The 18,627-nt window shown below is 41.7% G+C and overlaps 24 non-coding genes across 24 annotated transcripts; all 24 read left to right on the top strand.

Annotated features, from left to right (window-relative positions):
• The first annotated feature begins 351 nt into the window (after positions 1-351).
• Positions 352-424, top strand: TRNAR-CCU (transfer RNA arginine (anticodon CCU)). The gene has a single exon. It is a non-coding gene; the product is annotated as a tRNA-Arg (tRNA).
• A 279-nt stretch (positions 425-703) lies between these two features.
• Positions 704-796, top strand: TRNAI-UAU (transfer RNA isoleucine (anticodon UAU)). The gene is given in 2 exon segments: positions 704-741; positions 761-796. It is a non-coding gene; the product is annotated as a tRNA-Ile (tRNA).
• Positions 797-1,899: 1,103 nt separating this feature from the next.
• On the top strand, positions 1,900-1,972 carry TRNAR-CCU (transfer RNA arginine (anticodon CCU)). Its single transcript has one exon. It is a non-coding gene; the product is annotated as a tRNA-Arg (tRNA).
• A 279-nt stretch (positions 1,973-2,251) lies between these two features.
• On the top strand, positions 2,252-2,344 carry TRNAI-UAU (transfer RNA isoleucine (anticodon UAU)). Its single transcript is given in 2 exon segments — positions 2,252-2,289; positions 2,309-2,344. It is a non-coding gene; the product is annotated as a tRNA-Ile (tRNA).
• Positions 2,345-3,447: 1,103 nt separating this feature from the next.
• On the top strand, positions 3,448-3,520 carry TRNAR-CCU (transfer RNA arginine (anticodon CCU)). Its single transcript has one exon. It is a non-coding gene; the product is annotated as a tRNA-Arg (tRNA).
• Positions 3,521-3,799: 279 nt separating this feature from the next.
• On the top strand, positions 3,800-3,892 carry TRNAI-UAU (transfer RNA isoleucine (anticodon UAU)). The gene is given in 2 exon segments: positions 3,800-3,837; positions 3,857-3,892. It is a non-coding gene; the product is annotated as a tRNA-Ile (tRNA).
• A 1,103-nt stretch (positions 3,893-4,995) lies between these two features.
• On the top strand, positions 4,996-5,068 carry TRNAR-CCU (transfer RNA arginine (anticodon CCU)). Its single transcript has one exon. It is a non-coding gene; the product is annotated as a tRNA-Arg (tRNA).
• Positions 5,069-5,347: 279 nt separating this feature from the next.
• TRNAI-UAU (transfer RNA isoleucine (anticodon UAU)) lies at positions 5,348-5,440 on the top strand. The gene is given in 2 exon segments: positions 5,348-5,385; positions 5,405-5,440. It is a non-coding gene; the product is annotated as a tRNA-Ile (tRNA).
• Positions 5,441-6,543: 1,103 nt separating this feature from the next.
• TRNAR-CCU (transfer RNA arginine (anticodon CCU)) lies at positions 6,544-6,616 on the top strand. The gene has a single exon. It is a non-coding gene; the product is annotated as a tRNA-Arg (tRNA).
• A 279-nt stretch (positions 6,617-6,895) lies between these two features.
• TRNAI-UAU (transfer RNA isoleucine (anticodon UAU)) lies at positions 6,896-6,988 on the top strand. Its single transcript is given in 2 exon segments — positions 6,896-6,933; positions 6,953-6,988. It is a non-coding gene; the product is annotated as a tRNA-Ile (tRNA).
• A 1,103-nt stretch (positions 6,989-8,091) lies between these two features.
• On the top strand, positions 8,092-8,164 carry TRNAR-CCU (transfer RNA arginine (anticodon CCU)). Its single transcript has one exon. It is a non-coding gene; the product is annotated as a tRNA-Arg (tRNA).
• Positions 8,165-8,443: 279 nt separating this feature from the next.
• TRNAI-UAU (transfer RNA isoleucine (anticodon UAU)) lies at positions 8,444-8,536 on the top strand. The gene is given in 2 exon segments: positions 8,444-8,481; positions 8,501-8,536. It is a non-coding gene; the product is annotated as a tRNA-Ile (tRNA).
• A 1,103-nt stretch (positions 8,537-9,639) lies between these two features.
• On the top strand, positions 9,640-9,712 carry TRNAR-CCU (transfer RNA arginine (anticodon CCU)). Its single transcript has one exon. It is a non-coding gene; the product is annotated as a tRNA-Arg (tRNA).
• Positions 9,713-9,991: 279 nt separating this feature from the next.
• TRNAI-UAU (transfer RNA isoleucine (anticodon UAU)) lies at positions 9,992-10,084 on the top strand. Its single transcript is given in 2 exon segments — positions 9,992-10,029; positions 10,049-10,084. It is a non-coding gene; the product is annotated as a tRNA-Ile (tRNA).
• Positions 10,085-11,187: 1,103 nt separating this feature from the next.
• Positions 11,188-11,260, top strand: TRNAR-CCU (transfer RNA arginine (anticodon CCU)). The gene has a single exon. It is a non-coding gene; the product is annotated as a tRNA-Arg (tRNA).
• Positions 11,261-11,539: 279 nt separating this feature from the next.
• Positions 11,540-11,632, top strand: TRNAI-UAU (transfer RNA isoleucine (anticodon UAU)). The gene is given in 2 exon segments: positions 11,540-11,577; positions 11,597-11,632. It is a non-coding gene; the product is annotated as a tRNA-Ile (tRNA).
• A 1,103-nt stretch (positions 11,633-12,735) lies between these two features.
• Positions 12,736-12,808, top strand: TRNAR-CCU (transfer RNA arginine (anticodon CCU)). Its single transcript has one exon. It is a non-coding gene; the product is annotated as a tRNA-Arg (tRNA).
• A 279-nt stretch (positions 12,809-13,087) lies between these two features.
• Positions 13,088-13,180, top strand: TRNAI-UAU (transfer RNA isoleucine (anticodon UAU)). The gene is given in 2 exon segments: positions 13,088-13,125; positions 13,145-13,180. It is a non-coding gene; the product is annotated as a tRNA-Ile (tRNA).
• A 1,103-nt stretch (positions 13,181-14,283) lies between these two features.
• On the top strand, positions 14,284-14,356 carry TRNAR-CCU (transfer RNA arginine (anticodon CCU)). Its single transcript has one exon. It is a non-coding gene; the product is annotated as a tRNA-Arg (tRNA).
• A 279-nt stretch (positions 14,357-14,635) lies between these two features.
• TRNAI-UAU (transfer RNA isoleucine (anticodon UAU)) lies at positions 14,636-14,728 on the top strand. The gene is given in 2 exon segments: positions 14,636-14,673; positions 14,693-14,728. It is a non-coding gene; the product is annotated as a tRNA-Ile (tRNA).
• A 1,103-nt stretch (positions 14,729-15,831) lies between these two features.
• On the top strand, positions 15,832-15,904 carry TRNAR-CCU (transfer RNA arginine (anticodon CCU)). The gene has a single exon. It is a non-coding gene; the product is annotated as a tRNA-Arg (tRNA).
• A 279-nt stretch (positions 15,905-16,183) lies between these two features.
• TRNAI-UAU (transfer RNA isoleucine (anticodon UAU)) lies at positions 16,184-16,276 on the top strand. Its single transcript is given in 2 exon segments — positions 16,184-16,221; positions 16,241-16,276. It is a non-coding gene; the product is annotated as a tRNA-Ile (tRNA).
• Positions 16,277-17,379: 1,103 nt separating this feature from the next.
• TRNAR-CCU (transfer RNA arginine (anticodon CCU)) lies at positions 17,380-17,452 on the top strand. The gene has a single exon. It is a non-coding gene; the product is annotated as a tRNA-Arg (tRNA).
• Positions 17,453-17,731: 279 nt separating this feature from the next.
• TRNAI-UAU (transfer RNA isoleucine (anticodon UAU)) lies at positions 17,732-17,824 on the top strand. The gene is given in 2 exon segments: positions 17,732-17,769; positions 17,789-17,824. It is a non-coding gene; the product is annotated as a tRNA-Ile (tRNA).
• Positions 17,825-18,627: the final 803 nt, after the last annotated feature.

The raw sequence follows: 18,627 nt of genomic DNA on the forward strand, positions 1-18,627 counted from the left end.
CCAAGGGTTTAAAGTAAAGCCATTAGCATGTTTTAGTTCAAGATTAAAAGTGCTCGACTAGGTTCTTCACTGGATACTTGTCCCAATACATATTAAGAGGTATTCAGTTTTTAAAGGGTTTTGTCACTCCATTAAGATTTCCTTCATCTGCATTAGAAATGTCCTGTTAGTGTGCAATTAGAACGACAATACAAGGGAACCTAGTCTTTTCTTAAAAAATCAAGCATGCGGTTAAGATTTTATCCGATTTGGAAAGCAAACGGTACAACACAAACCTTTCTCGCTCACTCATCACATGTGAATGTTTGCTTGCTTTGGAAAGAAAAAACCACGGCGCAGAGCAAGTTTACAGCCCCAGTGGCCTAATGGATAAGGCACTGGCCTCCTAGGCCAGGGATTGTGGGTTCAAGTCCCATCTGGGGTGTTTACCTTTCATCTTTCTTAAAGTTAAGCTGTTGCTGTTTTAGTTCCTGATTAAAAGTGCTCAACTGGCTTCATCCACTGGACTGATGCTTCTTTATATATTAATAAGAGAGAAGTAAATGACTTATTACTCACAGTATCTTGACTGACCGCTATCTTAAACGCTGTCGTGTTTTTGAAAATTGATGGAAAACAGACACGCTTGAGGAATCACTTCATCCCGCGGTGCAATCGGTCAGCACACGGTGGAAAACTGACACGCGTGCAGACATCAGTAAGAGCTCCAGTGGCGCAATCGGTCAGTTCACGGTACTTATAAAGCAGTAACTGTTGAGCAATGCCGAGGTTGTGAGTTCGAGCCTCACCTGGAGCACTCCTTTCTTGCCTTCTTGTGCTTTATTTAGACCTCCAGTGGAATAGCAAACTTACTCATGGCCCATGATCTATAAACATAATTGAAGGGGATACATGGAAGAGGTATACCGTTTTTAAGGGTGAGTCCCATCTGTGGTGTTTGCCTTTTCTCTTTCTTAAATAAAAGCCATTGGCATGTTTTAGTTCCAGATTAAAAGTGCTCAACTTGCTTCTTTACTGGATACTTGTCCCAATATATATTAAGAGGTATTTTTAAAGGTTTTGGCCCTCCAATAAGCTTTCCTTCATCTTTATTAGCAGAGTCCTGTAAGTGTGTGATCATAATGAAAAGACAAGGGACCCTCTTTCCCTTGTCTACAAAAAGCAAGCACGTGGTTAAGATTTTGTCAGATCTAGAAAGCAAACGGTAGAACACAAACCATTCTCGATCACTCAGTCACAAGTGAATGTTTGATTGCTTTGGAAAAACAACCACTTATAGAAAAAGTAAAGTCCCAGTTGCCTAATGGATAAGGCACTGGCCTCCTAAGCCAGGGATTGTGGCTTTAACGCCCATCTGTATTGTTTGCCTTTCCTCTGTCTCAAAGTAAAGCCATTGGCATGTTATGGTTCCAGATTATAGGTGCTCTTCTGGCTTCTTCACTGGGTACTTGTCCCAGCTTCTGGGCCGGCTCCATCACTGTTACGTACTGTTATGTGACGATGCGCTAATCCCTTGGCAGCAGCAACATAATTGTATGTGAGATGTCACCAAGGGTTTAAAGTAAAGCCATTAGCATGTTTTAGTTCAAGATTAAAAGTGCTCGACTAGGTTCTTCACTGGATACTTGTCCCAATACATATTAAGAGGTATTCAGTTTTTAAAGGGTTTTGTCACTCCATTAAGATTTCCTTCATCTGCATTAGAAATGTCCTGTTAGTGTGCAATTAGAACGACAATACAAGGGAACCTAGTCTTTTCTTAAAAAAACAAGCATGCGGTTAAGATTTTATCCGATTTGGAAAGCAAACGGTACAACACAAACCTTTCTCGCTCACTCATCACATGTGAATGTTTGCTTGCTTTGGAAAGAAAAAACCACGGCGCAGAGGAAGTTTACAGCCCCAGTGGCCTAATGGATAAGGCACTGGCCTCCTAGGCCAGGGATTGTGGGTTCAAGTCCCATCTGGGGTGTTTACCTTTCATCTTTCTTAAAGTTAAGCTGTTGCTGTTTTAGTTCCTGATTAAAAGTGCTCAACTGGCTTCATCCACTGGACTGATGCTTCTTTATATATTAATCAGAGAGAAGTAAATGACTTATTACTCACAGTATCTTGACTGACCGCTATCTTAAACGCTGTCGTGTTTTTGAAAATTGATGGAAAACAGACACGCTTGAGGAATCACTTCATCCCGCGGTGCAATCGGTCAGCACACGGTGGAAAACGGACACGCGTGCAGACATCAGTAAGAGCTGCAGTGGCGCAATCGGTCAGCGCACGGTACTTATAAAGCAGTAACTGTTGAGCAATGCCGAGGTTGTGCGTTCGAGCCTCACCTGGAGCACTCCTTTCTTGCCTTCTTGTGCTTTATTTAGACCTCCAGTGGAATAGCAAACTTACTCATGGCCCATGATCTATAAACATAATTGAAGGGGATACATGGAAGAGGTATACCGTTTTTAAGGGTGAGTCCCATCTGTGGTGTTTGCCTTTTCTCTTTCTTAAATAAAAGCCATTGGCATGTTTTAGTTCCAGATTAAAAGTGCTCAACTTGCTTCTTTACTGGATACTTGTCCCAATATATATTAAGAGGTATTTTTAAAGGTTTTGGCCCTCCAATAAGCTTTCCTTCATCTTTATTAGCAGAGTCCTGTAAGTGTGTGATCATAATGAAAAGACAAGGGACCCTCTTTCCCTTGTCTACAAAAAGCAAGCACGTGGTTAAGATTTTGTCAGATCTAGAAAGCAAACGGTAGAACACAAACCATTCTCGATCACTCAGTCACAAGTGAATGTTTGATTGCTTTGGAAAAACAACCACTTATAGAAAAAGTCAAGTCCCAGTTGCCTAATGGATAAGGCACTGGCCTCCTAAGCCAGGGATTGTGGCTTTAACGCCCATCTGTATTGTTTGCCTTTCCTCTGTCTCAAAGTAAAGCCATTGGCATGTTATGGTTCCAGATTATAAGTGCTCTTCTGGCTTCTTCACTGGGTACTTGTCCCAGCTTCTGGGCCGGCTCCATCACTGTTACGTACTGTTATGTGACGATGCGCTAATCCCTTGGCAGCAGCAACATAATTGTATGTGAGATGTCACCAAGGGTTTAAAGTAAAGCCATTAGCATGTTTTAGTTCAAGATTAAAAGTGCTCGACTAGGTTCTTCACTGGATACTTGTCCCAATACATATTAAGAGGTATTCAGTTTTTAAAGGGTTTTGTCACTCCATTAAGATTTCCTTCATCTGCATTAGAAATGTCCTGTTAGTGTGCAATTAGAACGACAATACAAGGGAACCTAGTCTTTTCTTAAAAAAACAAGCATGCGGTTAAGATTTTATCCGATTTGGAAAGCAAACGGTACAACACAAACCTTTCTCGCTCACTCATCACATGTGAATGTTTGCTTGCTTTGGAAAGAAAAAACCACGGCGCAGAGCAAGTTTACAGCCCCAGTGGCCTAATGGATAAGGCACTGGCCTCCTAAGCCAGGGATTGTGGGTTCAAGTCCCATCTGGGGTGTTTACCTTTCTTCTTTCTTAAAGTTAAGCTGTTGCTGTTTTAGTTCCTGATTAAAAGTGCTCAACTGGCTTCATCCACTGGACTGATGCTTCTTTATATATTAATAAGAGAGAAGTAAATGACTTATTACTCACAGTATCTTGACTGACCGCTATCTTAAACGCTGTCGTGTTTTTGAAAATTGATGGAAAACAGACACGCTTGAGGAATCACTTCATCCCGCGGTGCAATCGGTCAGCACACGGTGGAAAACGGACACGCGTGCAGACATCAGTAAGAGCTCCAGTGGCGCAATCGGTCAGCGCACGGTACTTATAAAGCAGTAACTGTTGAGCAATGCCGAGGTTGTGAGTTCGAGCCTCACCTGGAGCACTCCTTTCTTGCCTTCTTGTGCTTTATTTAGACCTCCAGTGGAATAGCAAACTTACTCATGGCCCATGATCTATAAACATAATTGAAGGGGATACATGGAAGAGGTATACCGTTTTTAAGGGTGAGTCCCATCTGTGGTGTTTGCCTTTTCTCTTTCTTAAATAAAAGCCATTGGCATGTTTTAGTTCCAGATTAAAAGTGCTCAACTTGCTTCTTTACTGGATACTTGTCCCAATATATATTAAGAGGTATTTTTAAAGGTTTTGGCCCTCTAATAAGCTTTCCTTCATCTTTATTAGCAGAGTCCTGTAAGTGTGTGATCATAATGAAAAGACAAGGGAACCTCTTTCCCTTGTCTACAAAAAGCAAGCACGTGGTTACGATTTTGTCAGATCTAGAAAGCAAACGGTAGAACACAAACCATTCTCGATCACTCAGTCACAAGTGAATGTTTGATTGCTTTGGAAAAACAACCACTTATAGAAAAAGTCAAGTCCCAGTTGCCTAATGGATAAGGCACTGGCCTCCTAAGCCAGGGATTGTGGCTTTAACGCCCATCTGTATTGTTTGCCTTTCCTCTGTCTCAAAGTAAAGCCATTGGCATGTTATGGTTCCAGATTATAAGTGCTCTTCTGGCTTCTTCACTGGGTACTTGTCCCAGCTTCTGAGCCGGCTCCATCACTGTTACGTACTGTTATGTGACGATGCGCTAATCCCTTGGCAGCAGCAACATAATTGTATGTGAGATGTCACCAAGGGTTTAAAGTAAAGCCATTAGCATGTTTTAGTTCAAGATTAAAAGTGCTCGACTAGGTTCTTCACTGGATACTTGTCCCAATACATATTAAGAGGTATTCAGTTTTTAAAGGGTTTTGTCACTCCATTAAGATTTCCTTCATCTGCATTAGAAATGTCCTGTTAGTGTGCAATTAGAACGACAATACAAGGGAACCTAGTCTTTTCTTAAAAAATCAAGCATGCGGTTAAGATTTTATCCGATTTGGAAAGCAAACGGTACAACACAAACCTTTCTCGCTCACTCATCACATGTGAATGTTTGCTTGCTTTGGAAAGAAAAAACCACGGCGCAGAGCAAGTTTACAGCCCCAGTGGCCTAATGGATAAGGCACTGGCCTCCTAGGCCAGGGATTGTGGGTTCAAGTCCCATCTGGGGTGTTTACCTTTCATCTTTCTTAAAGTTAAGCTGTTGCTGTTTTAGTTCCTGATTAAAAGTGCTCAACTGGCTTCATCCACTGGACTGATGCTTCTTTATATATTAATAAGAGAGAAGTAAATGACTTATTACTCACAGTATCTTGACTGACCGCTATCTTAAACGCTGTCGTGTTTTTGAAAATTGATGGAAAACAGACACGCTTGAGGAATCACTTCATCCCGCGGTGCAATCGGTCAGCACACGGTGGAAAACTGACACGCGTGCAGACATCAGTAAGAGCTCCAGTGGCGCAATCGGTCAGTTCACGGTACTTATAAAGCAGTAACTGTTGAGCAATGCCGAGGTTGTGAGTTCGAGCCTCACCTGGAGCACTCCTTTCTTGCCTTCTTGTGCTTTATTTAGACCTCCAGTGGAATAGCAAACTTACTCATGGCCCATGATCTATAAACATAATTGAAGGGGATACATGGAAGAGGTATACCGTTTTTAAGGGTGAGTCCCATCTGTGGTGTTTGCCTTTTCTCTTTCTTAAATAAAAGCCATTGGCATGTTTTAGTTCCAGATTAAAAGTGCTCAACTTGCTTCTTTACTGGATACTTGTCCCAATATATATTAAGAGGTATTTTTAAAGGTTTTGGCCCTCCAATAAGCTTTCCTTCATCTTTATTAGCAGAGTCCTGTAAGTGTGTGATCATAATGAAAAGACAAGGGACCCTCTTTCCCTTGTCTACAAAAAGCAAGCACGTGGTTAAGATTTTGTCAGATCTAGAAAGCAAACGGTAGAACACAAACCATTCTCGATCACTCAGTCACAAGTGAATGTTTGATTGCTTTGGAAAAACAACCACTTATAGAAAAAGTAAAGTCCCAGTTGCCTAATGGATAAGGCACTGGCCTCCTAAGCCAGGGATTGTGGCTTTAACGCCCATCTGTATTGTTTGCCTTTCCTCTGTCTCAAAGTAAAGCCATTGGCATGTTATGGTTCCAGATTATAGGTGCTCTTCTGGCTTCTTCACTGGGTACTTGTCCCAGCTTCTGGGCCGGCTCCATCACTGTTACGTACTGTTATGTGACGATGCGCTAATCCCTTGGCAGCAGCAACATAATTGTATGTGAGATGTCACCAAGGGTTTAAAGTAAAGCCATTAGCATGTTTTAGTTCAAGATTAAAAGTGCTCGACTAGGTTCTTCACTGGATACTTGTCCCAATACATATTAAGAGGTATTCAGTTTTTAAAGGGTTTTGTCACTCCATTAAGATTTCCTTCATCTGCATTAGAAATGTCCTGTTAGTGTGCAATTAGAACGACAATACAAGGGAACCTAGTCTTTTCTTAAAAAAACAAGCATGCGGTTAAGATTTTATCCGATTTGGAAAGCAAACGGTACAACACAAACCTTTCTCGCTCACTCATCACATGTGAATGTTTGCTTGCTTTGGAAAGAAAAAACCACGGCGCAGAGGAAGTTTACAGCCCCAGTGGCCTAATGGATAAGGCACTGGCCTCCTAGGCCAGGGATTGTGGGTTCAAGTCCCATCTGGGGTGTTTACCTTTCATCTTTCTTAAAGTTAAGCTGTTGCTGTTTTAGTTCCTGATTAAAAGTGCTCAACTGGCTTCATCCACTGGACTGATGCTTCTTTATATATTAATCAGAGAGAAGTAAATGACTTATTACTCACAGTATCTTGACTGACCGCTATCTTAAACGCTGTCGTGTTTTTGAAAATTGATGGAAAACAGACACGCTTGAGGAATCACTTCATCCCGCGGTGCAATCGGTCAGCACACGGTGGAAAACGGACACGCGTGCAGACATCAGTAAGAGCTGCAGTGGCGCAATCGGTCAGCGCACGGTACTTATAAAGCAGTAACTGTTGAGCAATGCCGAGGTTGTGCGTTCGAGCCTCACCTGGAGCACTCCTTTCTTGCCTTCTTGTGCTTTATTTAGACCTCCAGTGGAATAGCAAACTTACTCATGGCCCATGATCTATAAACATAATTGAAGGGGATACATGGAAGAGGTATACCGTTTTTAAGGGTGAGTCCCATCTGTGGTGTTTGCCTTTTCTCTTTCTTAAATAAAAGCCATTGGCATGTTTTAGTTCCAGATTAAAAGTGCTCAACTTGCTTCTTTACTGGATACTTGTCCCAATATATATTAAGAGGTATTTTTAAAGGTTTTGGCCCTCCAATAAGCTTTCCTTCATCTTTATTAGCAGAGTCCTGTAAGTGTGTGATCATAATGAAAAGACAAGGGACCCTCTTTCCCTTGTCTACAAAAAGCAAGCACGTGGTTAAGATTTTGTCAGATCTAGAAAGCAAACGGTAGAACACAAACCATTCTCGATCACTCAGTCACAAGTGAATGTTTGATTGCTTTGGAAAAACAACCACTTATAGAAAAAGTCAAGTCCCAGTTGCCTAATGGATAAGGCACTGGCCTCCTAAGCCAGGGATTGTGGCTTTAACGCCCATCTGTATTGTTTGCCTTTCCTCTGTCTCAAAGTAAAGCCATTGGCATGTTATGGTTCCAGATTATAAGTGCTCTTCTGGCTTCTTCACTGGGTACTTGTCCCAGCTTCTGGGCCGGCTCCATCACTGTTACGTACTGTTATGTGACGATGCGCTAATCCCTTGGCAGCAGCAACATAATTGTATGTGAGATGTCACCAAGGGTTTAAAGTAAAGCCATTAGCATGTTTTAGTTCAAGATTAAAAGTGCTCGACTAGGTTCTTCACTGGATACTTGTCCCAATACATATTAAGAGGTATTCAGTTTTTAAAGGGTTTTGTCACTCCATTAAGATTTCCTTCATCTGCATTAGAAATGTCCTGTTAGTGTGCAATTAGAACGACAATACAAGGGAACCTAGTCTTTTCTTAAAAAAACAAGCATGCGGTTAAGATTTTATCCGATTTGGAAAGCAAACGGTACAACACAAACTTTTCTCGCTCACTCATCACATGTGAATGTTTGCTTGCTTTGGAAAGAAAAAACCACGGCGCAGAGCAAGTTTACAGCCCCAGTGGCCTAATGGATAAGGCACTGGCCTCCTAGGCCAGGGATTGTGGGTTCAAGTCCCATCTGGGGTGTTTACCTTTCTTCTTTCTTAAAGTTAAGCTGTTGCTGTTTTAGTTCCTGATTAAAAGTGCTCAACTGGCTTCATCCACTGGACTGATGCTTCTTTATATATTAATAAGAGAGAAGTAAATGACTTATTACTCACAGTATCTTGACTGACCGCTATCTTAAACGCTGTCGTGTTTTTGAAAATTGATGGAAAACAGACACGCTTGAGGAATCACTTCATCCCGCGGTGCAATCGGTCAGCACACGGTGGAAAACGGACACGCGTGCAGACATCAGTAAGAGCTCCAGTGGCGCAATCGGTCAGCGCACGGTACTTATAAAGCAGTAACTGTTGAGCAATGCCGAGGTTGTGAGTTCGAGCCTCACCTGGAGCACTCCTTTCTTGCCTTCTTGTGCTTTATTTAGACCTCCAGTGGAATAGCAAACTTAGTCATGGCCCATGATCTATAAACATAATTGAAGGGGATACATGGAAGAGGTATACCGTTTTTAAGGGTGAGTCCCATCTGTGGTGTTTGCCTTTTCTCTTTCTTAAATAAAAGCCATTGGCATGTTTTAGTTCCAGATTAAAAGTGCTCAACTTGCTTCTTTACTGGATACTTGTCCCAATATATATTAAGAGGTATTTTTAAAGGTTTTGGCCCTCTAATAAGCTTTCCTTCATCTTTATTAGCAGAGTCCTGTAAGTGTGTGATCATAATGAAAAGACAAGGGAACCTCTTTCCCTTGTCTACAAAAAGCAAGCACGTGGTTACGATTTTGTCAGATCTAGAAAGCAAACGGTAGAACACAAACCATTCTCGATCACTCAGTCACAAGTGAATGTTTGATTGCTTTGGAAAAACAACCACTTATAGAAAAAGTAAAGTCCCAGTTGCCTAATGGATAAGGCACTGGCCTCCTAAGCCAGGGATTGTGGCTTTAACGCCCATCTGTATTGTTTGCCTTTCCTCTGTCTCAAAGTAAAGCCATTGGCATGTTATGGTTCCAGATTATAGGTGCTCTTCTGGCTTCTTCACTGGGTACTTGTCCCAGCTTCTGGGCCGGCTCCATCACTGTTACGTACTGTTATGTGACGATGCGCTAATCCCTTGGCAGCAGCAACATAATTGTATGTGAGATGTCACCAAGGGTTTAAAGTAAAGCCATTAGCATGTTTTAGTTCAAGATTAAAAGTGCTCGACTAGGTTCTTCACTGGATACTTGTCCCAATACATATTAAGAGGTATTCAGTTTTTAAAGGGTTTTGTCACTCCATTAAGATTTCCTTCATCTGCATTAGAAATGTCCTGTTAGTGTGCAATTAGAACGACAATACAAGGGAACCTAGTCTTTTCTTAAAAAAACAAGCATGCGGTTAAGATTTTATCCGATTTGGAAAGCAAACGGTACAACACAAACCTTTCTCGCTCACTCATCACATGTGAATGTTTGCTTGCTTTGGAAAGAAAAAACCACGGCGCAGAGCAAGTTTACAGCCCCAGTGGCCTAATGGATAAGGCACTGGCCTCCTAAGCCAGGGATTGTGGGTTCAAGTCCCATCTGGGGTGTTTACCTTTCTTCTTTCTTAAAGTTAAGCTGTTGCTGTTTTAGTTCCTGATTAAAAGTGCTCAACTGGCTTCATCCACTGGACTGATGCTTCTTTATATATTAATAAGAGAGAAGTAAATGACTTATTACTCACAGTATCTTGACTGACCGCTATCTTAAACGCTGTCGTGTTTTTGAAAATTGATGGAAAACAGACACGCTTGAGGAATCACTTCATCCCGCGGTGCAATCGGTCAGCACACGGTGGAAAACGGACACGCGTGCAGACATCAGTAAGAGCTCCAGTGGCGCAATCGGTCAGCGCACGGTACTTATAAAGCAGTAACTGTTGAGCAATGCCGAGGTTGTGAGTTCGAGCCTCACCTGGAGCACTCCTTTCTTGCCTTCTTGTGCTTTATTTAGACCTCCAGTGGAATAGCAAACTTACTCATGGCCCATGATCTATAAACATAATTGAAGGGGATACATGGAAGAGGTATACCGTTTTTAAGGGTGAGTCCCATCTGTGGTGTTTGCCTTTTCTCTTTCTTAAATAAAAGCCATTGGCATGTTTTAGTTCCAGATTAAAAGTGCTCAACTTGCTTCTTTACTGGATACTTGTCCCAATATATATTAAGAGGTATTTTTAAAGGTTTTGGCCCTCTAATAAGCTTTCCTTCATCTTTATTAGCAGAGTCCTGTAAGTGTGTGATCATAATGAAAAGACAAGGGAACCTCTTTCCCTTGTCTACAAAAAGCAAGCACGTGGTTACGATTTTGTCAGATCTAGAAAGCAAACGGTAGAACACAAACCATTCTCGATCACTCAGTCACAAGTGAATGTTTGATTGCTTTGGAAAAACAACCACTTATAGAAAAAGTCAAGTCCCAGTTGCCTAATGGATAAGGCACTGGCCTCCTAAGCCAGGGATTGTGGCTTTAACGCCCATCTGTATTGTTTGCCTTTCCTCTGTCTCAAAGTAAAGCCATTGGCATGTTATGGTTCCAGATTATAAGTGCTCTTCTGGCTTCTTCACTGGGTACTTGTCCCAGCTTCTGAGCCGGCTCCATCACTGTTACGTACTGTTATGTGACGATGCGCTAATCCCTTGGCAGCAGCAACATAATTGTATGTGAGATGTCACCAAGGGTTTAAAGTAAAGCCATTAGCATGTTTTAGTTCAAGATTAAAAGTGCTCGACTAGGTTCTTCACTGGATACTTGTCCCAATACATATTAAGAGGTATTCAGTTTTTAAAGGGTTTTGTCACTCCATTAAGATTTCCTTCATCTGCATTAGAAATGTCCTGTTAGTGTGCAATTAGAACGACAATACAAGGGAACCTAGTCTTTTCTTAAAAAATCAAGCATGCGGTTAAGATTTTATCCGATTTGGAAAGCAAACGGTACAACACAAACCTTTCTCGCTCACTCATCACATGTGAATGTTTGCTTGCTTTGGAAAGAAAAAACCACGGCGCAGAGCAAGTTTACAGCCCCAGTGGCCTAATGGATAAGGCACTGGCCTCCTAGGCCAGGGATTGTGGGTTCAAGTCCCATCTGGGGTGTTTACCTTTCATCTTTCTTAAAGTTAAGCTGTTGCTGTTTTAGTTCCTGATTAAAAGTGCTCAACTGGCTTCATCCACTGGACTGATGCTTCTTTATATATTAATAAGAGAGAAGTAAATGACTTATTACTCACAGTATCTTGACTGACCGCTATCTTAAACGCTGTCGTGTTTTTGAAAATTGATGGAAAACAGACACGCTTGAGGAATCACTTCATCCCGCGGTGCAATCGGTCAGCACACGGTGGAAAACTGACACGCGTGCAGACATCAGTAAGAGCTCCAGTGGCGCAATCGGTCAGTTCACGGTACTTATAAAGCAGTAACTGTTGAGCAATGCCGAGGTTGTGAGTTCGAGCCTCACCTGGAGCACTCCTTTCTTGCCTTCTTGTGCTTTATTTAGACCTCCAGTGGAATAGCAAACTTACTCATGGCCCATGATCTATAAACATAATTGAAGGGGATACATGGAAGAGGTATACCGTTTTTAAGGGTGAGTCCCATCTGTGGTGTTTGCCTTTTCTCTTTCTTAAATAAAAGCCATTGGCATGTTTTAGTTCCAGATTAAAAGTGCTCAACTTGCTTCTTTACTGGATACTTGTCCCAATATATATTAAGAGGTATTTTTAAAGGTTTTGGCCCTCCAATAAGCTTTCCTTCATCTTTATTAGCAGAGTCCTGTAAGTGTGTGATCATAATGAAAAGACAAGGGACCCTCTTTCCCTTGTCTACAAAAAGCAAGCACGTGGTTAAGATTTTGTCAGATCTAGAAAGCAAACGGTAGAACACAAACCATTCTCGATCACTCAGTCACAAGTGAATGTTTGATTGCTTTGGAAAAACAACCACTTATAGAAAAAGTAAAGTTCCAGTTGCCTAATGGATAAGGCACTGGCCTCCTAAGCCAGGGATTGTGGCTTTAACGCCCATCTGTATTGTTTGCCTTTCCTCTGTCTCAAAGTAAAGCCATTGGCATGTTATGGTTCCAGATTATAAGTGTTCTTCTGGTTTCTTCACTGGGTACTTGTCCCAGCTTCTGGGCCGGCTCCATCACTGTTACGTACTGTTATGTGACGATGCGCTAATCCCTTGGCAGCAGCAACATAATTGTATGTGAGATGTCACCAAGGGTTTAAAGTAAAGCCATTAGCATGTTTTAGTTCAAGATTAAAAGTGCTCGACTAGGTTCTTCACTGGATACTTGTCCCAATACATATTAAGAGGTATTCAGTTTTTAAAGGGTTTTGTCACTCCATTAGGATTTCCTTCATCTGCATTAGAAATGTCCTGTTAGTGTGCAATTAGAACGACAATACAAGGGAACCTAGTCTTTTCTTAAAAAAACAAGCATGCGGTTAAGATTTTATCCGATTTGGAAAGCAAACGGTACAACACAAACCTTTCTCGCTCACTCATCACATGTGAATGTTTGCTTGCTTTGGAAAGAAAAAACCACGGCGCAGAGCAAGTTTACAGCCCCAGTGGCCTAATGGATAAGGCACTGGCCTCCTAAGCCAGGGATTGTGGGTTCAAGTCCCATCTGGGGTGTTTACCTTTCTTCTTTCTTAAAGTTAAGCTGTTGCTGTTTTAGTTCCTGATTAAAAGTGCTCAACTGGCTTCATCCACTGGACTGATGCTTCTTTATATATTAATAAGAGAGAAGTAAATGACTTATTACTCACAGTATCTTGACTGACCGCTATCTTAAACGCTGTCGTGTTTTTGAAAATTGATGGAAAACAGACACGCTTGAGGAATCACTTCATCCCGCGGTGCAATCGGTCAGCACACGGTGGAAAACGGACACGCGTGCAGACATCAGTAAGAGCTCCAGTGGCGCAATCGGTCAGCGCACGGTACTTATAAAGCAGTAACTGTTGAGCAATGCCGAGGTTGTGAGTTCGAGCCTCACCTGGAGCACTCCTTTCTTGCCTTCTTGTGCTTTATTTAGACCTCCAGTGGAATAGCAAACTTACTCATGGCCCATGATCTATAAACATAATTGAAGGGGATACATGGAAGAGGTATACCGTTTTTAAGGGTGAGTCCCATCTGTGGTGTTTGCCTTTTCTCTTTCTTAAATAAAAGCCATTGGCATGTTTTAGTTCCAGATTAAAAGTGCTCAACTTGCTTCTTTACTGGATACTTGTCCCAATATATATTAAGAGGTATTTTTAAAGGTTTTGGCCCTCCAATAAGCTTTCCTTCATCTTTATTAGCAGAGTCCTGTAAGTGTGTGATCATAATGAAAAGACAAGGGACCCTCTTTCCCTTGTCTACAAAAAGCAAGCACGTGGTTAAGATTTTGTCAGATCTAGAAAGCAAACGGTAGAACACAAACCATTCTCGATCACTCAGTCACAAGTGAATGTTTGATTGCTTTGGAAAAACAACCACTTATAGAAAAAGTCAAGTCCCAGTTGCCTAATGGATAAGGCACTGGCCTCCTAAGCCAGGGATTGTGGCTTTAACGCCCATCTGTATTGTTTGCCTTTCCTCTGTCTCAAAGTAAAGCCATTGGCATGTTATGGTTCCAGATTATAAGTGCTCTTCTGGCTTCTTCACTGGGTACTTGTCCCAGCTTCTGAGCCGGCTCCATCACTGTTACGTACTGTTATGTGACGATGCGCTAATCCCTTGGCAGCAGCAACATAATTGTATGTGAGATGTCACCAAGGGTTTAAAGTAAAGCCATTAGCATGTTTTAGTTCAAGATTAAAAGTGCTCGACTAGGTTCTTCACTGGATACTTGTCCCAATACATATTAAGAGGTATTCAGTTTTTAAAGGGTTTTGTCACTCCATTAAGATTTCCTTCATCTGCATTAGAAATGTCCTGTTAGTGTGCAATTAGAACGACAATACAAGGGAACCTAGTCTTTTCTTAAAAAATCAAGCATGCGGTTAAGATTTTATCCGATTTGGAAAGCAAACGGTACAACACAAACCTTTCTCGCTCACTCATCACATGTGAATGTTTGCTTGCTTTGGAAAGAAAAAACCACGGCGCAGAGCAAGTTTACAGCCCCAGTGGCCTAATGGATAAGGCACTGGCCTCCTAGGCCAGGGATTGTGGGTTCAAGTCCCATCTGGGGTGTTTACCTTTCATCTTTCTTAAAGTTAAGCTGTTGCTGTTTTAGTTCCTGATTAAAAGTGCTCAACTGGCTTCATCCACTGGACTGATGCTTCTTTATATATTAATAAGAGAGAAGTAAATGACTTATTACTCACAGTATCTTGACTGACCGCTATCTTAAACGCTGTCGTGTTTTTGAAAATTGATGGAAAACAGACACGCTTGAGGAATCACTTCATCCCGCGGTGCAATCGGTCAGCACACGGTGGAAAACTGACACGCGTGCAGACATCAGTAAGAGCTCCAGTGGCGCAATCGGTCAGTTCACGGTACTTATAAAGCAGTAACTGTTGAGCAATGCCGAGGTTGTGAGTTCGAGCCTCACCTGGAGCACTCCTTTCTTGCCTTCTTGTGCTTTATTTAGACCTCCAGTGGAATAGCAAACTTACTCATGGCCCATGATCTATAAACATAATTGAAGGGGATACATGGAAGAGGTATACCGTTTTTAAGGGTGAGTCCCATCTGTGGTGTTTGCCTTTTCTCTTTCTTAAATAAAAGCCATTGGCATGTTTTAGTTCCAGATTAAAAGTGCTCAACTTGCTTCTTTACTGGATACTTGTCCCAATATATATTAAGAGGTATTTTTAAAGGTTTTGGCCCTCCAATAAGCTTTCCTTCATCTTTATTAGCAGAGTCCTGTAAGTGTGTGATCATAATGAAAAGACAAGGGACCCTCTTTCCCTTGTCTACAAAAAGCAAGCACGTGGTTAAGATTTTGTCAGATCTAGAAAGCAAACGGTAGAACACAAACCATTCTCGATCACTCAGTCACAAGTGAATGTTTGATTGCTTTGGAAAAACAACCACTTATAGAAAAAGTAAAGTCCCAGTTGCCTAATGGATAAGGCACTGGCCTCCTAAGCCAGGGATTGTGGCTTTAACGCCCATCTGTATTGTTTGCCTTTCCTCTGTCTCAAAGTAAAGCCATTGGCATGTTATGGTTCCAGATTATAGGTGCTCTTCTGGCTTCTTCACTGGGTACTTGTCCCAGCTTCTGGGCCGGCTCCATCACTGTTACGTACTGTTATGTGACGATGCGCTAATCCCTTGGCAGCAGCAACATAATTGTATGTGAGATGTCACCAAGGGTTTAAAGTAAAGCCATTAGCATGTTTTAGTTCAAGATTAAAAGTGCTCGACTAGGTTCTTCACTGGATACTTGTCCCAATACATATTAAGAGGTATTCAGTTTTTAAAGGGTTTTGTCACTCCATTAAGATTTCCTTCATCTGCATTAGAAATGTCCTGTTAGTGTGCAATTAGAACGACAATACAAGGGAACCTAGTCTTTTCTTAAAAAAACAAGCATGCGGTTAAGATTTTATCCGATTTGGAAAGCAAACGGTACAACACAAACCTTTCTCGCTCACTCATCACATGTGAATGTTTGCTTGCTTTGGAAAGAAAAAACCACGGCGCAGAGCAAGTTTACAGCCCCAGTGGCCTAATGGATAAGGCACTGGCCTCCTAGGCCAGGGATTGTGGGTTCAAGTCCCATCTGGGGTGTTTACCTTTCATCTTTCTTAAAGTTAAGCTGTTGCTGTTTTAGTTCCTGATTAAAAGTGCTCAACTGGCTTCATCCACTGGACTGATGCTTCTTTATATATTAATAAGAGAGAAGTAAATGACTTATTACTCACAGTATCTTGACTGACCGCTATCTTAAACGCTGTCGTGTTTTTGAAAATTGATGGAAAACAGACACGCTTGAGGAATCACTTCATCCCGCGGTGCAATCGGTCAGCACACGGTGGAAAACTGACATGCGTGCAGACATCAGTAAGAGCTCCAGTGGCGCAATCGGTCAGTTCACGGTACTTATAAAGCAGTAACTGTTGAGCAATGCCGAGGTTGTGAGTTCGAGCCTCACCTGGAGCACTCCTTTCTTGCCTTCTTGTGCTTTATTTAGACCTCCAGTGGAATAGCAAACTTACTCATGGCCCATGATCTATAAACATAATTGAAGGGGATACATGGAAGAGGTATACCGTTTTTAAGGGTGAGTCCCATCTGTGGTGTTTGCCTTTTCTCTTTCTTAAATAAAAGCCATTGGCATGTTTTAGTTCCAGATTAAAAGTGCTCAACTTGCTTCTTTACTGGATACTTGTCCCAATATATATTAAGAGGTATTTTTAAAGGTTTTGGCCCTCCAATAAGCTTTCCTTCATCTTTATTAGCAGAGTCCTGTAAGTGTGTGATCATAATGAAAAGACAAGGGACCCTCTTTCCCTTGTCTACAAAAAGCAAGCACGTGGTTAAGATTTTGTCAGATCTAGAAAGCAAACGGTAGAACACAAACCATTCTCGATCACTCAGTCACAAGTGAATGTTTGATTGCTTTGGAAAAACAACCACTTATAGAAAAAGTAAAGTCCCAGTTGCCTAATGGATAAGGCACTGGCCTCCTAAGCCAGGGATTGTGGCTTTAACGCCCATCTGTATTGTTTGCCTTTCCTCTGTCTCAAAGTAAAGCCATTGGCATGTTATGGTTCCAGATTATAGGTGCTCTTCTGGCTTCTTCACTGGGTACTTGTCCCAGCTTCTGGGCCGGCTCCATCACTGTTACGTACTGTTATGTGACGATGCGCTAATCCCTTGGCAGCAGCAACATAATTGTATGTGAGATGTCACCAAGGGTTTAAAGTAAAGCCATTAGCATGTTTTAGTTCAAGATTAAAAGTGCTCGACTAGGTTCTTCACTGGATACTTGTCCCAATACATATTAAGAGGTATTCAGTTTTTAAAGGGTTTTGTCACTCCATTAAGATTTCCTTCATCTGCATTAGAAATGTCCTGTTAGTGTGCAATTAGAACGACAATACAAGGGAACCTAGTCTTTTCTTAAAAAAACAAGCATGCGGTTAAGATTTTATCCGATTTGGAAAGCAAACGGTACAACACAAACCTTTCTCGCTCACTCATCACATGTGAATGTTTGCTTGCTTTGGAAAGAAAAAACCACGGCGCAGAGCAAGTTTACAGCCCCAGTGGCCTAATGGATAAGGCACTGGCCTCCTAAGCCAGGGATTGTGGGTTCAAGTCCCATCTGGGGTGTTTTCCTTTCTTCTTTCTTAAAGTTAAGCTGTTGCTGTTTTAGTTCCTGATTAAAAGTGCTCAACTGGCTTCATCCACTGGACTGATGCTTCTTTATATATTAATAAGAGAGAAGTAAATGACTTATTACTCACAGTATCTTGACTGACCGCTATCTTAAACGCTGTCGTGTTTTTGAAAATTGATGGAAAACAGACACGCTTGAGGAATCACTTCATCCCGCGGTGCAATCGGTCAGCACACGGTGGAAAACGGACATGCGTGCAGACATCAGTAAGAGCTCCAGTGGCGCAATCGGTCAGCGCACGGTACTTATAAAGCAGTAACTGTTGAGCAATGCCGAGGTTTTGAGTTCGAGCCTCACCTGGAGCACTCCTTTCTTGCCTTCTTGTGCTTTATTTAGACCTCCAGTGGAATAGCAAACTTACTCATGGCCCATGATCTATAAACATAATTGAAGGGGATACATGGAAGAGGTATACCGTTTTTAAGGGTGAGTCCCATCTGTGGTGTTTGCCTTTTCTCTTTCTTAAATGAAAGCCATTGGCATGTTTTAGTTCCAGATTAAAAGTGCTCAACTTGCTTCTTTACTGGATACTTGTCCCAATATATATTAAGAGGTATTTTTAAAGGTTTTGGCCCTCTAATAAGCTTTCCTTCATCTTTATTAGCAGAGTCCTGTAAGTGTGTGATCATAATGAAAAGACAAGGGAACCTCTTTCCCTTGTCTACAAAAAGCAAGCACGTGGTTACGATTTTGTCAGATCTAGAAAGCAAACGGTAGAACACAAACCATTCTCGATCACTCAGTCACAAGTGAATGTTTGATTGCTTTGGAAAAACAACCACTTATAGAAAAAGTCAAGTCCCAGTTGCCTAATGGATAAGGCACTGGCCTCCTAAGCCAGGGATTGTGGCTTTAACGCCCATCTGTATTGTTTGCCTTTCCTCTGTCTCAAAGTAAAGCCATTGGCATGTTATGGTTCCAGATTATAAGTGCTCTTCTGGCTTCTTCACTGGGTACTTGTCCCAGCTTCTGAGCCGGCTCCATCACTGTTACGTACTGTTATGTGACGATGCGCTAATCCCTTGGCAGCAGCAACATAATTGTATGTGAGATGTCACCAAGGGTTTAAAGTAAAGCCATTAGCATGTTTTAGTTCAAGATTAAAAGT

The sequence above is a fragment of the Rhinoderma darwinii genome, chromosome 3, assembly GCF_050947455.1.
Source record: "Rhinoderma darwinii isolate aRhiDar2 chromosome 3, aRhiDar2.hap1, whole genome shotgun sequence".
NCBI classification, from domain to species: Eukaryota; Metazoa; Chordata; class Amphibia; order Anura; family Rhinodermatidae; genus Rhinoderma; species Rhinoderma darwinii.